The 14,590-nt window shown below is 42.9% G+C and overlaps 1 long non-coding RNA gene across 1 annotated transcript in view; it reads left to right on the forward strand.

Annotated features, from left to right (window-relative positions):
- LOC141985744 (uncharacterized) overlaps positions 1 to 4,068 on the forward strand; it is an 81,962-nt gene extending 77,894 nt beyond the window's left edge. Inside the window, exon 3 of the long non-coding RNA XR_012639009.1 lies at positions 3,968 to 4,068. This is a non-coding gene — a long non-coding RNA (uncharacterized LOC141985744). The remainder of the gene's footprint in view (positions 1 to 3,967) is intronic.
- Positions 4,069 to 14,590: the final 10,522 nt, after the last annotated feature.

A 14,590-nucleotide genomic window follows, 5' to 3' on the forward strand; every position in this document is an offset into this window, starting at 1 on the left:
AGCCTGGTGAGGAAACTTAGCCTTGGTCTATACTTAAAAGTTAAGCCAACATAGCAACGTCAATCAGGGGTGTGAAAAAAGCCACACCTATGCTGACCTAATCCCCGGTGTAGAGGCAGCTATGTTGGCAGAAGAATGCTTCCATTGATGTAGCTAACTTTGTTCTAGGCGGTGGTGTTCCTACACCAATGGAAAAACCCCTTCTGTCGGTGTAGGTGGCCTCTACACTGCAACATTATGCTGGCATAGCTGCATAAACATAGCTATGCTGGTCCAGTCTCCATAGCGTAGAAACAGCCCATGGCAGGACTGAGAGGAAAATCCATGGCCTGGAAAAGAAACCTGAGAGGGAGAAGGGCAGTCCAGAAGAGGGGACCTTGGGCACATACGTGCATTTATTTTTTATGGATCTGTATATCTCGTGTGCTGTCTAAAAGTAAAGAGTGACTGGTTTATAGCTCCTTTGGCAAAATCTGTGTGTTCTTCCTTCAACTATCATGTGTCTCTGGAGTGTTAAACTATAATCCAGAGTACCCACAAGACTTGAAGCTGCACTTAAACTACTGGGGAGTCTTGAGGGGTTCAGAACTGCTCTCAGGGGGCTAGAGCAGCTGGACTGCAGGACCCCACCTCCAAAGATGGGTGCCAATCTGAGAGTATATGTTCAGGGACTGAGCCTAGAGGCCAAAGAAAAACAGTGCCTGGAGACTACCCAGACCAAGAAGAGCTTAGAAGTGCCTGGGTCTATTGCTTGGATCTAATACGCCTGCCTGGTGACTGTCTGACAAGGGGATTTTGACCAGGTCTGTGACATCAATCTTTTAGTACAAATGACCACTCTTTTTCTGAATCTTGGAAAGCTCTTGATGTCAATGATATCTCAGAGCAGTGAGTGCCACAAGCTTATTGTAGGGGGGAAAATTCGTATGATAGTTTTAAATGTGCTTCCTTTCACTTTTATTGAATGTCCTCTTGTTCTTGTGTTATGAGAGGGTAAATGAAAGGGCCTGATAAATTTTCTGAATTCAACCTATTGTTTTGTATATTTTATCACAGTCCAGTCTTGTCATCTGATCGCTGGAGACAGTCCCAAATGTTCAGTCTTTCAGAAGTCTCTCCACACACCTCTATTCATTTTCTTCCCCATCTCTGAACCCCTTTGATTTCTGATAAATCTTTTCTGAGACATAGTAGGTGACCAGAACTAAACACAGTATTCAAGGTGAGTGAATGCCCTTTACTTAAATAATGTCTTAATATTTTCAGCATTTTTTGTCTTTCCCTATGAAGCCTAACATTTTGTTTACTTTTTTGACTGCAGAGGCATGTTGAGCAGAATTTTTCATTGAACTGGTCACAATGACACAAAGGTCTTTTTCTTGAATGATTGTAGGTCAACCACTTTTCCAGATCATTAATACATATTAAAGAACACCAGCCAAGACACAGAACCTGGTAGCAGCCCACTGTAAACCTTTCCCCATGACAAAAAATGATGACTTATCCCTAAACTATTTTCTGTCTCTTCGCCAGTTTCTGATTCATTGAACCATACATAACATGATGAATCACAGAGAAGGCTGAAGTTTTAATGCCTTTTTTTACTTTAGTCTTCACTAAAAAAGTTAATTGTGACCTGATGGTTAACACACTATTCACAGTAAGGGAGAAGGCTCCTGGGCCTGAAGAGGGACAGAACAGATTAAAGACTACTTTGGCCATGTCTACATGTACAGCTCTGCAGTGGCGCAGCCGTACCAATACAGCTGCACTCCTGCAGCATGTCTGGTGAAGACGCTCTATGCTGATGGGAGAGAGCTCTCCCGTGGGCATAAAAAAACCGCCTCCTCAAGCGGCAGAAGCTATGTTGGCCGGAGAAATTCTCCTGCTGACATAGCGCTGTGCACACAAGCACTTTTGTTGATGTAACTTATGTTGCTCAGGGGGATGGAATAGTCACACCCCTGAGTGACATAAGTTTTGCTAACGTACGCTGTAGTGTAGACATAGCCTTAGATAAATTAGATGTATTCAAGTCCGCATGGCCTGATGAAATTCACTCTAGAGTACTTAAGGACCTTGTTGAAGCAATTTCTGAACAATTAGCAATTCTCTTCAAGAACTCCTGGAGGATGGGTGAGATACCAGAGGACTGGAGAAAGGTATTATGTTTGCCCATCTTCAGAAAGTTTTGGGGGGGCTAACTGGTCTGTAATTCCCTGGATCTTCCTACTTTGATCCCAGAAAGATACTTAAGCAAATTATTTAACAATTAATTTGTTCAGGCCTGGAGGTTAATACTAATATAAGTAAAAACCAACCAAGAACAGATTGGTTTGGCATGATTTAATTTCCTTCCTTTGGCTCAGTTGATGGGGGGAGCAACAGATATGCTATCTCTACGTTAGTAAGGCTTTTGATGCTGTCCAACATGGCATTCTGATAAGCAAACTTGGGAAATATGGCTCTAAATGAAATTAGTATAAGGTGGGTGCACAACTGGTTGAAAGACCAGCCTAAAGAAGAGAAGGCTGAGGGGGGTCATAACAATCATTAAATATGTTAAGGGCTGTTATAAAGAGGGTGGTGATTAATTGTTCATTGTGTCCACTGAAGGTAGGACAAGAAGCAATCATCTTATCTTGCAGCAAGGGAGATTTGGGTTAGAATATTAGGAAAAACTTTTTCATTATAAGTATAGTTAAACTACTGGAACAAGTTACCTAAGGAGGTTATGGGAAAGGTTTTTAAGAACAGGTTAGACAAACACCCCTCAGGGACGGTGTAGATTTACTCGGTCTTGCTTCTATGGTAGTGGGGGGCTTCTTGAAATCCCTTCCAGCCCTGTATGTCTCGGATTCTATAACGGTATTTTGCCTCTCATACCTCATGACCACACTTTTCAGCCTCTGTTCCAATACTAGCTTCATCATTCAGTGTTACAATTTCAAAGCGTATTTCAAACTACGCTATCCGATAACTTAAATATTTACATGACACAATATGATAGATAGTTACAGAGATGATATTTCAAAGTTTATTGACAGGTGCAATTGTTGCAAGCTCTGGGAAACTTGGAAAAGCCATTACATTGTGTTTTGATGGGGGGGAGGCAGTTGTTTGGTTTCTTACTGGCTGTTCAATCTTCATGGAGCACAAATTATAGATTTGAATGCTGACTATAAATTTAAGACCATATGAGAACAGGAAGATATCTGAATTTAAACTTTTCTCCTCTGAGATCAACCTTTATTACATATAGATAAAAGAAAAGCATAACCCTCTATGAATTTATGCTGAGGAACTGCAGACTCATCTATTTTGTCCAATTTTGTGTTAGAAATAAGATGGATTAGCTAAAAGTCCTATGCTGTTCTATTTGAGCTCTTATCCCTTACCCATCATGCCATCTAAGAAACAAATAGAGCATCAAAGGTGGTAGTGACCTTGCAAATCAGTTCATAGAAGGTGTTCCCACTGGAAGAATAGTGGGGAAGGAAAGCAAAGATTGTTGTGGGAGAAGTGGATACAGTGGTGGTTGAGGCTGGTATTACTGGCAGATCGGAGGGCTTTGGGACTGTGTACTATAAGACAGCCATAATTAGGGAGGAAGGGCAGAGCTGTGAATGGCCTTGAAGGTGGGGACAAGAAGCTTAAATTTTTAGTAGAAAAAAAGCAGGAGCCAAAAGGAGAGCATTCTCTATATTTGTGTCTCCATGAGTAAATAGTGTTAAGGGGCTTACTCTGAGCAATTTACGTTCATTCCCATTTTAATTAAGAAACTTCACTGTACATAGTCAGCCCGTCATCTCCGTGTGCTGAGATTCTTTCCTGCAATAAACCTGTCATAGTTTCAACTGAAAAAGTGTCATTTGATTCCTGTCCTAAACAGTTCAGTGGTGTTGCTGTATAATTATATACTTCACCCTGCAGTGTGAATGCTCCTTACTGATCGTTATTTTATTAGCTGGCTGCAACAGAAGAATAAAGCATGGGCAACTGAGACAAGAAAGCAGTATGGAAGAAGAGGAGCAGAAAGGAATGAGAAGCTAAGTGTGAGAGCAACCCTGATTAGGCCCATCCTAGGTGTGGCTGCTACCTAGTGAGTTAGTATACAAATAAATTGTGGGTTATTAGGGATCCCTAATAAAATTTCAGTTTCATGACCACCTACAGTAATTTTTCAGCAACAAAAGGGACCCTTGTAACAGCCATTCGGTGTGTACATTGTATTATGTTCCTAGTGCCTGACCCTTTAAATCAATAGACCATCTGCAACGCATTTCACAAGTTCAGCAGTACCAGCAGAGAAGACAAGTTGGCTTAGTTCACTCCTGTGGATTTTTGAAACTGAAACTCAAGGGAACATGACAAGATGCAGAAGCTGCCACGGCTGTGGAGGCAGGCAGAGAACTCATCTTTGTAGTTGGAATAGGAGGAGGCACAATGGGGTGATTTTGACTGTCTCATGGTCAACTTTGCATTACATAGTTGGTGGATTCTAGATGTAAAGGGGCCACACAGCTTTATTCACAGCAGCACTAACAGGTGTGTCCCTTATATAAGGGCTAAGTATTAGCAATCACTAGAGCTAGGCAAATCATTCCTAGTGATTAATTGCTGATATTTTTACAGGAAGGAGTATATATTACACACCAAAATAATTCATATTTAATGGGTAAAAAAATACACATGGCTTGATTTTTACCTTTCTTCATTTTCAGTGGTTTCATTGCAGCACTTGCTGTTTCTCCTATTACTTCTGGTAGGAGGAACGCTCTGCCTGCCCCTGCCACGACAGCATCTGAATCTTGTGGGATTAGTTGTTTCAAGATTCCAGAAGAAGAGAATATTACCTCATGGCTGGTGTATTTTTATCAGGTTCATAGTGATTAGTCTTCTCTGTAAATTAAACTGTCCCAAACTTTTCTGAATGAAAAGAGATAAGATTGGGATGAGGCTGTTTAATTAACAGAGAAGACAAATAAGTGAGAGAAAATTATGAATTGGAAGACAGACTGGGAACTTCTATTTAGTTTTTATTCTAACACAAAGTGAAATTGACATTCAATGAATTTAAAAGGCAATGTACTTTAAATTCTAAAAAGCAAATGCTTTACACATACAAGAACATTGGTAAAATTTTCCAAAGCACCCAAATGACTTAGGAGCCTACATCCCATTTTCAAATGTGACTTAGGTATTTGGGAACCTAGGTTTCACTGAAAGAAATGGGATATAGGAGCCTAAGGGTCAGATTTTTAGAGGGATTTAGGTGCCCAAAGATATGCTAAAGTCAAGTCACTTTTGAAGTGGGAACTTCCTAACATTTAGGTGCACTTGAAAATTTTACCCCCTATCTTTTCCAACCCTCACCCCACTCCAATTTTGTTTCCAGTCATTATTCAGACAGGTCTCTGTACCCGCCTTCTATTTCTAGTTCATAGTTGTTGAGATAGGTTGACTATAGCTGAACACAGTATTTCAGGTGAGAGAATTTCATTGATTTACAATTATGTTTTCCAGCTCATCCCTTAGGCCGCCTTAAAAAAAATTTGCACATGCCACTGGAGCTCTTCAGTCTCTTCCATTCTTGACTAACCCCAAAAAGTGTTATGTGCAAATTTTCCCACTCTACTGTTCACTCATCTTTTCCAGATCAACATATTAAACACTACTCCTGCCATGATGAAAATTGGCCATTAATTTCTAGTCTGTTTTTCGTCTCTTAGCCCATGTCTTCATCAATGATAGTAGGCCGTTTTCCCCATGACTATCCCTTTGACCCCTATATTTCAAAACCTGTCCATAAAACAATAATCCAATAACTGGATAACACAGAAATGAAGTTTCACAAATGTATTGACAGGTGGTGGTGTTCAAACTGTAGCAGGCTGCTTGCATCTTGGGAGGTCATTGCGAGGGTTTTGATGGAAGGATTTTTTTTTATGCCATTTTGATGAGCAGAAGTTGAAGACAATGGTCGATGACTTTCAAATTTATGAGTACAGAAGAACAGGAAGCCATCTGGAGTTTAATAGCTCATCCTCCTCCTCCTTGTCCTTCTCCTCCTCCTACTGCTTCTCCTCCTCGATCGACCTCTGCGACCTAGAGATAAGTATAACTGGCTGTTACTTCATGTGTCCAGTTCTTGTTAAAGAAATGCAATGTCATTTTTTTCTACTTTGTCTTAGAAATAAATTATATATTACAAGAATGTAGTGAATTTATGAATATATAAATGAAATATATTTATACATGAGACATTTTTATTATTAAAGCCTTTACCTCTCCTCCTTCTACCATATTTCTTCCTTCTACTCCTTCTGTATCCTCCTCCACGACCTCCCCTTCGTCGCCTCCAGCGACAATTCCTGCTTTTGCTCCTGCTGCGTTTGTATCTTGCCATTGCTTGTTCAGGTTTTGGCTTGCAAGCTCTTGGCAGCTGGAGCAGCACTTCTGATCTGAGGCAACCAACCTGTCTTTGGTGGTGTGTTTCTGAGCTTGTGAGCTGAACTGGCAGCACTGGGTGCAAATTAAGCGACTGCTAATTGTGACATAGGATAACGACATGTGTTTCACCAGTGATGAGCTACACTGGAGTTGGCCTTATATGGCTATTAATTTTACTGTATGTCAAAATGTCTATAAAAGGTAAAAACTAAAAGTTTTGATAACGATGCCAATACTGAGAGCAGAGACTAGTCTTGGCCAGTTATAATGGACAGACAGAGACTTAGATTCCCCTTTGAATTTGATGATAAGGGAATATAAACTGCTGTAACTTACACCTTCCTCCATCCCTCTCTATATGCAATTGTATCAATTTAGATTTATAGTCATGTAATGACATGTAAATAAAAGACACCTAAACAAAACCAAGGAGGACACTGGCTCTCTTTCATGATGGTATCTGGAATGCTGCTGATAGAAGTAATCCCCATCCACTCAGTAATTTGCAATTAAAGTCACCGGGAGCAGCAAACATTGGCCATGGTGAGCAGATCCACCTCAAGGAACTGTTTTGAGAACAAGAAGTGGATGTGTGCTCATGAAGTTGTGAAATTAGTAGATAGTGGTGATTAAGAAACAAAATAATCCTCTCCTCTGTCATGGGATCAGGCAACTTCTCCATCTTAGACATCTCTGTCGTGTGCTTCATTAAGTGGCTATATTTGTGTGTCGTGGTGGTGATTTATTTATCATTCCTCCTTCAGTCGGCCTTCTGCTTCCCACAATCTCCTGTTCCCTCATAGCTTCAAGGCCAGTTTCCAGCCTACTGATGCAGAGTACAGTCACCGTCCCTGAGGTCTGGGTTCAGTCTGTTCAGGAAAAATAGGAATCGTCATCTTTTGGTGATGGCAGAGCAAAGGTAATTAAGCCACTGGACTAGTTTACTGAACTAGTTAGACTTAGGTCTTGATGATGATCTGAGTTAAATAACTATCCCTGACAGCCTCTCAAACGAGTTGGCTGATTACAAGCGGGCAACTCGGCAATAATGGCCAGAACTGAGGGGAGTGGCCTTGTGGCTCAGTCCAGGAAGGGCATTCCCTGTAGGCCATGTAGGAGAAAGCATGGCGATGGTTGTGGGAGAAGTGCACAAGTGGTCTGTTGAGGGAGCAATGTGATATGAGACTAGCACTGCATAAGGAAGGGGAGGTAACAGGAGGGAAAGGTGTCACAGCTGGCTGCACCAGTGACTCTCTGAGGAGTGCATGAGGAACAGAATGGAGACAGGTGCATGCTGGGGCAAGGATTTCGACACATTTGGAGAGGGGCAAGGGCACTGGCTGGGGAAAGGAAAGAGGAGAAGAGACGGCATGGCAGAAGGGGACAGGCTGGGGAATGGTGCAGAGGGAAGTCACGGCAGGATGTGGGAAGTCTCCCCTAACCTCAGAAATTCTCCAAAAGCTCCAGGGTCTCTCGCTCCCAACAACTACACATGCTGCCAACTTTTCACTCCTGCCTGAACAAGCCCCCATGTGCTCCCTCTCTTCCCCTGCAGGCCAACTATTAATAGGAAATTGCTTGCCTTTAAAAGAGATTTCCTTTATTAAATGTGTGCCTTCTTGAGGACGCATCCAGCTGTGAAACAATGGACATCTTATTCTGCACACCATCCCTGGACTGTTGGCTTAATTTTGAAAGTGTTTGGTTGATTATATGTAAACCATGGGTCTATTCAGAATATGCAACTGTAACAGAGCTCATTCAATGCTCATTGGAAGGTCTCCTATGAAAAACTCACCTAGCAATATTCATCATAGTTTGTTACAATCTATTTATTTGACCTCTCAGTATGTTGTGAAACTTCGAACAGCCTAAGGTGTAGGGCAAAAAATCCCCAGAAGGCCATCTTTTTTCCATGTCGTTTGCTTCTCCACCGCTCCACCCACCCCTTCCTCACATGGCGATTGCATCCAGTGCACTGTCTGCTGTTTATTAAATATAGCTTTAATAATATAACTTTGTGCAATTGCACCTGTCACGTTTGTAATCCTAAATGAAGTAGAATGAATGGCTTGAAATAACGTCTCAGTGCTTTTCTCAACTCTCAATGGTTGCAGAATCAAAAAAGGAGGCCTATGGATTTAAACTATCTTCCATTCTCCCCCTCTGGAAAAAAAAACAACCCAGACCATCTTCACACCAAAATAAGACAATCCCATAAGTTTGTTTATAGCAAGCCTGTTTTGTAAGAGAGAAAAAGAAACTGTTAGCCTATTAATGAGGTACAGGTAACTCATTAGCAGCAATACGAACATAAGAACATAACATAAGAATATGAAATGCCCACACTGGGTCAAACCAAAGGTCCATCTAGCCCAGTATCCTGTCTGCTGACAGTGGCCAGTGCCAGGTGCTTCAGAGAGAATGAACAGAACAGGTAATCATCAAGTGCAAAGGCGCCAAGTTTCTAATGTGCCGGCGGGTGCTCCAGCCCCCCCCCCACAATGCCTCCCGCCTGCTGTGCCCCTGCCCCGCCTCTTCCCACCCTGTTTCCCAAATGTGCCCTGCCCTCGCTCCTCTTCCTCCCCCCCAGCGCCTCCTGCATGCTGCGGAACAGCTGATCGCAGCAGGTGGGAAGCACTGGGAGAGAGGGGGAGGTGCTGATTGGCGGGGCTGCTGGGGGAAGGAGGAGACACTGATGGGGGGGTGCTCGTGGGTGCTCAACACCGACCATTTTTTTTTCCGGGAGTGCTCGGGCCCTGGAGCACCCACGGATTCGCTGCCTATGATCAAGTGATCCGTCCCTTGTTGCCCATTCCCAGGTTCTGGCAAAACTAAGGCTAGGGACACCATCCCTGCCCATCCTGGCTAATAGCCATTGATGGACCTATCCTCCATGAATTTATCTCGTTCTTTTTTGAACCCTGTTATAATCTTGGCCTTCACAACATCCTCTGGCAAGGAGTTCCACAGGTTGACTGTGCACTGTGTGAAGAAATACTTCCTTTTGTTTGTTTTAAACGTACTGCCTATTAATTTCATATGGTGACCCGTAGTTCTTGTGTTATGAGAAGGAGTAAATAACACTTCCTTATTTACTTTCTCCACACCAGTCATGGTTTTACAGACCTCTATCATATCCCCCTTAGTCGTCTCTTTTCCAAGCTGAAAAGTCCCAGTCTTTTAAATCTTTCCTCATATGGAAGCTGTTCCATACCCCTCATCATTTTTGTTGCCCTTTTCTGAACTTTTTCCAATTCCATTATATCTTTTTTGAGATGTGGCAACCATATCTGCATGCAGTATTCAAGATGTGGGCGTACCATGGATTTATATAGAGGCAACAAGATATTCTCTGTCTTATTATCTATCCATTTCTTTATGATTCCCAACATTCTCTTAGCTTTTTTGACTGCCGCTGCACATTGAGTGGCTGTTTTCAGAGAACTATTCACAATGACTCCAAGATCTCTTTCTGGAGTGGTAACAGCTAATTTAGACCCCATCATTTTATCTGTATAGTTGGGATTATGTTTTCGAATATGCATTTATCAACATTGAATTTCATCTGCCATTTTGTTGCCCAGTCACCCAGTTCGGTGAGATCCCTTTGTAACTCTTCGCAGTCTGCTTTGGACTTAACTATCCGGAGTAGTTTTGTATCATCTGCAAATTTTGCCACCTCACTGTTTACCCCTTTTTCCAGATCATTTATGAATATGTTGAATAGGACCTGTCCCAGTACAGATCCTTGGGGGACACCACTATGTACCTCTCTCCGTTCTGAAAACTGATCATTTATTCCTACCCTTTGTTTCCTATCTTTTAACTGATCCACAGTGTATCTAACCGTGCAGTGGATATGTATTCTCTCTAGCTGCTCTTGGTTTCATTTCTCTAGCAAGCTGATCTCTCCCTGCAAAACCAAGCCAAAGAAAACACATATCAGATTTCTGTTCCCACTGAGTAGATGCAAGCTACTGAACACATTTAACCTGGTGAAGGGGTGAAGAATAGTGATTCTGTGATAAACAATTTAAGTCATAGGGGGAAACGGCTACTTAGACTATGCATCCTCAAAAGGGAGTAAGAAATAGAAACCCTGAACAGGCTATGCAGGAATACTGCATATCCCCTCATTTAGCCCCAGAACATACCCATGAGGTTTAATTAATTCAGATTCATTCTGAACTGATTGTCTCCACCCCATCGCTTCACCCCCTGCACTCTCCTCCCTTCCCTCATCCCAGCTACCACAGAGGATCTCCCCTCTGACTTCTCACTATCATTGGGCTGAGGAGGGTCCAGGTGATCCCCAAACATCCAGGCTGGCGGCACGTGGTGTGGTGATGCGCTACGGTCATTTATTTAACGGCTCTTAACCCCCTCCACCCTGATCATTTAGCAGGACCGTCCTGTTAGCACCCAGACAGGAGTGGGTGAAGGCGATGCGCTATGCATTCAGCGTATTGGCAGTTTGCTACATACTGACCAGAATGGCTGGGGCCAAACTGAGGGGGAAGGAAATGCTGGCTGAGCCCAGATGCGTTCTGCCTTACCAGAGAGCCTGCACAGATTGGGGGCGGACAGATGGGGAGGCATTGAACATTCTAAGCAGTACTCTCCTGTTCCTCTGCTTGTTTGTTCCCGTGGCAAAAATTCTAACATTCATGCATGAGTTTGGAAAGCCCTTTGTGCTGGCTACATTAAGAGCAAAGTATTCGATGATTGCAATGTATTTGTCAGGCTGTGATGGGGTGTCCACCCCACACAGGACAGGAAGGGGTTAAGGTGGCCAGGTAGGTCTATTAACTCCACAGCCTGCACCTGGAGGAAACAGGGTTTAAGTGCAAGCTGGCTCAGCTGGGAATGAAGAGGCGGGGCCTAGAAAGCTGGCAACAGACACTGAGGTAGCAGTCGCTCCCTGGGAAGAGGGGAGGGTTTGGAGCTGGTACACTTGGGGCGGGGGGAGACCAGAAAAGTAGGGAGTAGTGAGGGCTGGGAGAGTAAAGCCCAGAACTGCTGGGTTGAGGGTCTGTGGACAGGAACCTGGAGTAGGGGGCAGGCCTGGGTTCACCTACCTGCTATTGAAGGAGAGGCACCTGTGGCAGTCAATGGGAAGACTGCCCAGGACGGCTGACAGAAAGACTTTGATATACCCTGGAAGCGGGGGGACACTGAGTGACCTGGCTGGAGGGCTGAGTCATGAAGAGGGTGCTGCGGTTTCTGGAGTGAGAGGCACTGCAGAGCAGAGAGAGCAACGGAGCCTCAGCGAGCAACTGTGGGAAGGGCCGGCAACCTGATGAGTTAATCTCCGGAGTGGCCAGGAGGAGGTGCCAGACTAGTGGTGAGTAGATCACCCCGTCACACAGGCCTACATACACAGATTAGCTTAATGCAGGTCTTATTTCCGTGCATGCCCTGTTTTATTACCTCGCTCTTCATAAGTCAGGGCAAATATTTATTCTGAAAAATGAAGATGAGCAGTAGCAACAAAGACGCCTCGTGCAAATACAATTATGACAAGACAAATTATGACAAGACTGTCATAGGCAGGTTTAACCAGAAATCCTCCAGTGACTGAAGCATTACACCAGTTTTGTCTACTCTGTTAAAACTATTGTGAGATCATGATCAGGCTCCACGTATTCCCTAGGAAAGAGAGGTGGTATTGTCAAGAGACTATAGCAGGAAATGGGAGCAATAGCAACAGTTATTCTTCATATTGTGAATTAACAAACTTCTTTCTGTCCAAGAGATGAGCTGTGACTCAGCACGATTTGGGATCCTTCGTGGTAGCTAAAAGCTGAGACCGATCAAAGACTTGGAGCATGACAACTCCAGTGCGAAATAATAAGGACCTTTAGTTTTGGCCTTGCAAATGGTGTGAAATATGTAGTGAACTTGCTGCTTTTGCTTGTGTTTCAAGGAAGTTTATTTTCAAGATTAAATTAGTAAAGCTAAACAAGTCTGAGCAAAACTAGAAGGAGTGTGCTTTGGTGTTATTTATATCACCTTCCATTACCACCTCCTCAACATGGATAATACACGATCATGATCCCCTCTAATCTCCTTTAGATTTACTTAAACACTTCTAGACTTTGACTCATACACACTTCTCAATGTATATCTTAGAGTCCCTCTCACATGTCAACCCTGAATTTATCTCTGTGAGTGTTATAAAGCTTAAGGGAGTGTAAACTGGTGTAAAATCATGCACTGGGGCGCCAGATGAGAGGAGTATATAAAAAAAGAAATGAACAGGAGAATGAGTAAGCTAAAGTAGGCCACCCTTTAAGAACTGCAGTCAGGAAGCTGATTCTAGTGTACTTTATTGAACCTGCAGACTTATAAAGAGTACTGCAGACCTCATTCTTATATGCCAGTAAATGGTGGTCTTTCTATGTATTATCTGTCTCTCTATACATGCACATATAAATACTGGTCTATGGAGAGAACTCTTGTAACACCACCTTCCACCAGCAATTTGGGCATCGCATCAGTGCATTTCTTCATGGCATGTTTCCAAAGCAGGGCCATTCCTGGCAGAGCCACTCGTCTACATTAACCAGAGAAGCAAAAAGAGGGCCCATTCTCTTACCAGTAACTCCCTCTGAACTCAATACATGATCCTCATTTTGGTCCACCTCCTAGCCTTGAGAGAGATTCAGTGGGATTACCTGTATCCAGAGGAGAATCGGGCCCAAGGTATTGGAATCACAACCTCAGCACTTCAGGGGTCCCCTTATTTCAAATTCAAATAAGCCAGCTAACGTTACACTAGTGAGTAATTCCCTGTCTCCATATAAATGTTTCAGGCGGCAACAGAAGGGAGAGCTTGGAACAGACTTGGAGAGGAGGTGTCCAAAAAGTTACTGTTCTTGTTATGTGTAGTTACAAATGTTGTTCAAGGCCTTTCGAAATCCAGCTTCCCATTTCAATCAAGACAATTAATTTTATATTAGTCTTAGCAATTGCATTGCATGTTGATTGTCTTTTTTTTTTTTTAAATCATGCTCTAGCTTTGGAAATATCAAAAATCAGTGCAAATTAGTTTTTAAATAAAAATTAATCATGGTTATCATGATGCATATTTTTCCAGGCCAATATCCCTAGCACAGGCTGTCTTACAAACTCCTGAGTTGCTAATAGAAATGTTGACAGATTTCTAATTACAGTTTGGCCATCAGGCACTCTTAAAATACCATTATTAATAGATGAGTGATTCAGCACCTATTTGGACATTTAACGGAGTACAAATCTGTTTACTTCTTCTACCCTTCAGCTTAGTCACCAGCATGAGATGTATCCTGTTGCTTCGAAACATGCTTCTGAGAGCTGAAATTATTGGAAACACTGGCTTCCACCTATTTTATAGCCTTTCAGCATAGAAAATGGACAAGCTTGGACTAGAATGTATAGGGAGTGAGGAAAATAATCATTATGGGCCATCTTTAACCCCACTTTTTTTTTTAAACTAATGAGAACCTAGCATCAGCACAGAGTCCAGTTAAATGATCCTTCATTGCTTATTTCCAAAAGAACAAAAGCCACTGAGAGCCTGTAAGGAGAGGGCAAAAAGCAAGCAGTGCGCTGGAAATGTTTCCTTTTTCCTTTCAGTTTCATGTAGAAGAAACTTCTGTTTTCTCTTGTTGGAAAAACCCAAGAGGCGTTCAGCAGGTGGTATCACAGAGCAGTGCTCAAGGAACATGATTCGAGGTCGGAGGGGCCATGTCACCACCATGCTACTAGCAGGAGTTATAAAGAGAAGACCTCCTGGATGACGCATCAGTAAGGATAACAATTTCATATCGTGCCACTGATGATAGTTGTTAGCGAATAGCAGCTACCCTGAGTCGTGTAGAGACTGCCAAACCTGCTGAGACAACTCAATGGACTTTGTCAACTGTATCAACAAAGGTGGTGGGGGGAGAGGAGTAGGGGAGGGACAGACTAGATACTATATTGGGTTGGAAACAGTGAAAATGACCAGGGAGGAGGCAGAGTAGCACTGGAGACCAAATACAATATGAGACTGACTGGTTGGGAGGAAGAGAAGTGAGAAGACAAAAAAAGTGGCTACGTTTGGATGAGCATGTCAATATTCTGGGGCTTATGCCAACCAAACTTTTCCACC

This window comes from Natator depressus, chromosome 4 (assembly GCF_965152275.1).
Source record: "Natator depressus isolate rNatDep1 chromosome 4, rNatDep2.hap1, whole genome shotgun sequence".
Taxonomy (NCBI): domain Eukaryota; kingdom Metazoa; phylum Chordata; order Testudines; family Cheloniidae; genus Natator; species Natator depressus.